The sequence below is a fragment of the Chenopodium quinoa genome, unplaced genomic scaffold, assembly GCF_001683475.1.
Source record: "Chenopodium quinoa cultivar QQ74 unplaced genomic scaffold, ASM168347v1, whole genome shotgun sequence".
NCBI classification, from domain to species: domain Eukaryota; kingdom Viridiplantae; phylum Streptophyta; class Magnoliopsida; order Caryophyllales; family Amaranthaceae; genus Chenopodium; species Chenopodium quinoa.
The window spans coordinates 1,601,354-1,604,899 of record NW_018742418.1 but is presented as its reverse complement, the minus strand read 5'-3'; positions in this window follow the sequence as shown (position 1 = coordinate 1,604,899).

Below are 3,546 nucleotides of genomic sequence, written 5' to 3'. Positions count from 1 at the left end.
GCGTACAGCAAATTAAAAAAAAAAGGTTTCAGTTTTCTGCGTTTTTTGCGACAGAAAACAGCACCAAAGAATAAGAGAGAGAAAGGGAGAAAGAGAAAGAGAGAAGGAGAAAGGGAGAAGGAGACCTCGCCTCCGGCTCCACCACCAGCCGCCCTTGGTCACCGCCGGTGTAGGTAAGTCTGCGGATTTTTTTTTTAAAAAAAAAAAAAAAATTGCAGAAACCCTATCCACCACCACCTAGGGTTTTCTGGAAATCACTATAACAGCGTCGAATTTCACCACAAACACCAAGGCTTGACCGGAATTCACCCAAAGCGCCGCCGTGGTAAGTGTTTAGCCCTTTTTTTAAAAAAAAATCTCAATTTGGGGTATTTGGGGGTTTTTGGTGATGTTTATTTATTTTATTTTTTTGTTTTGGAATGCCTAATAACAGCCACCACCCCCTCAACCACGACACCAGCCCGGCGCCGGTCTGCAACCAGAGCGACGCCCAGCCACCGCCGACATCAGGTTGTGTTTCAAATTTTTATTTTATTTTTTGGTTTTTTTCATTATAACTTTATAGCATTTATTCGTTTTTTAATATACATAGGCAGCACAAACTTAGTTCCTAATTGTTTAATTTGAATTTTTTTGTAGGATTTGTAGATTTTCTTGGTTCTTTGGCAATAATTAGTGCAGATCTACAGGTTAGAGACTATATAAAACCAAAAATTATATGTTTATTTTATACTAGGCATGTTAGTCGATAAATGTATTTAGATATATGTTAGTTTATTATTGTTTTTTGTGTAGTGTATACAATCAATTCTATTTATATTTTAATATGTTGAAATATTTGAAATGAATGTGTTTATGTTATGATATGTTAGTTTAGTTTAGTTTATTTAAGTTTAGTTTTTAATTGTTGTATTATAACATGTTAACATAGTTTTGTTTAGTTTATTATGATAATGTATGTTAGTTTAGTTTATTTGATTTTAGTTTTGTTTATTTCACCATTAGTTTAGTTTAATGTAGTGTTTGTTAGTATATTTAGTTTAATATTTTTGTTTGATATAATGTTGAATATAATATTTAGTAATTGTGCTAATATATTTTCTTAGTTTAGTTTAATTATGATAAATCTCTGTTTAGTATAATGCATGTGACCTTCACTTTATATATATATAATAAATGAATCATTTGCATAATCATTTGCCTAAACACCCGTTCAAGGCATACACAATAGGAGTATGTCTTGAATAGTCCCCGGTTGGGATTGTCCTTGTACGCTTATTCTCACTTAGGTGGTGAATGTAAGCCTTGTTTTTGATTTTACGGAAAATCGTGTCTTTTCATTTCTCTACAGTGTTCTCTGGGTACATATGTAGGTGTGTTTAATTGCCTACATCGTGTACTTGGAGAACTGTAGGGAAATGCTGGCGGATTTTCCGTTGTATTGAAAACCTGGCTTACATTCACTAGTGGGATTAAACGTACAATGATGGGTTAGGTTGGAGTGATAAGGACCCTTTGGAAGCATTTCATATCTCATTTGCATTTTCATGAATGATTGATGGATAATGCTTAGGAAGTACGCTTTGTGACTAATATACGTGAGTTGTGTAGAAGTTGTAATCATGAAACGAACAGAACGTAGCTGGATGTATGAAAGGAAGGTCGGGCCATATGTTAATCCAGAGTTCGTGAAAAGGGTTGATGAATTCATGCAATACGTCAAAGATAATCCCGAAAGTAGTAACCCGAATGAAGTTAGGTGTCCATGTGCTAAATGTAAGAACAAACGGCTTTGGGACCCAGATACGATTAAACTTCATTTGTTTCGGGCGGGTTTTGTACCTAATTACTATGAGTGGATGTGTCACGGGGAAGGGTTTCCGACAGTTCCTATAAGTGGGTCCAACGAATATCGTGAAATGGTTTTCGATGCGTTTGGTCAAAGTCAGGATCATGGGCATTCCGAGAAGGCTAGTGTTTCATCAGAGGAGGAGCCTAATGCCCAAGCTAAGCATTTTATGGATTTGTTGAAGGCTTCTGAAAGGCCATTATACGAAGGTAGTTTGTTGTCTGTGTTGGAGATGGCCGCTAGAATCACAAGTCTAAAGTGCGAGTATAAACTTCCGCACAGATGTGTCGATGGGTTTGTTTCACTTCTCAGTGAAGCAATTCCTATAATAGACATGTTATGACAAAGAAATGGATCATTAAGTTAGAATTGTAGAAAATAGGCAAAGGATAGGTCATATAGGCCTCAATTGGTTGAATTTTGGTCGTATTCGCTCCCAAACCTTAGAGACTTGGTTTTTTTTTGCGATTTCAAGGCATATACAACCCCAACTACATATAATAGACATGTTATGACAAAAAAATGGATCATTTAGTTAGAAATGTAGAAAATAGGCAAAGGATAGGTCATATAGGCCTCAATTGGTTGAATTTTGGTCGTATTCGCTCCCAAACCTTAGGACTTGGTTTTTTTTGTGATTTCAAGGCATATACGCGTCTAAAACTACCTATAATAGACATGTTATGACAAAGAAATGGTTCATTTGGTGAGAAATGTAGAAAATAGGCAAGTGATAGGTGATTTAGGGGTCTATTGTTTGGATTTTGGTCTAATTTGCTCCCAAAACTTAGAGAATTGGTTGTTTTTGTGATTTCAAGGAATACACAACCCTAACTACCTATAATAGACATGTGATGACAAAAAAAAATGGATCATTTAGTTAGAAATGTAGAAAATAGGCAAAGGATAGGTCATATAGGCCTCAATTGGTTGAATTTTGGTCGTATTCGCTCCCAAACCTTAGAGACTTGATTTTTTTTTTGTGATTTCATGGCATATACGTCTAAAACTACCTATAACAGACATGTTATGACAAAGAAATGGTTCATTTGGTTAGAAATGTAGAAAATAGGCAAAGTATAGGTCATATAGGGGTCTATTGGTTCTAGTTTTGGTCCAATTCGCTCCCAGACCTTAGAGACTTGGTTTTTTTTGCGATTTCAAGGCATATACAACCCCAAATACCTATAATAGAAATGTTATGACAAAAAAAAATGGATCATTTAGTTAGAAATGTAGAAAATAGGAAAAGGATAGGTCATATAGGCCTCAATTGGTTGAATTTTGGTCGTATTCGCTCCCAAACCTTAGAGACTTGATTTTTTTTTTTTTGTGATTTCAAGGCATATATGTCTAAAACTACCTATAATAGACATGTTATGACAAAGAAATGGTTCATTTGGTTAAAAATGTAGAAAATAGGCAAAGGATAGGTCATTTAGGGGTCTATTGGTTCTAGTTGGGTCAAAATTGTCCCTAAAACTTAGGGTGTCGGTTTTTTTTGTGATTTCACGGTGTATACATCTAAAACTATCTATAATAAACATGGTATGACAAAGAAATGATTCATTTATTAAAAAATGTAGAAAATGGGCAAAGAATTTTGATTTTAACTTACATCTTTAATTTGTGCAACTTTCCATATGTCTATCTTGTAGGAGGCCTTCCAGAAGAAAGTTGAAGAAGCAAGCACCCAA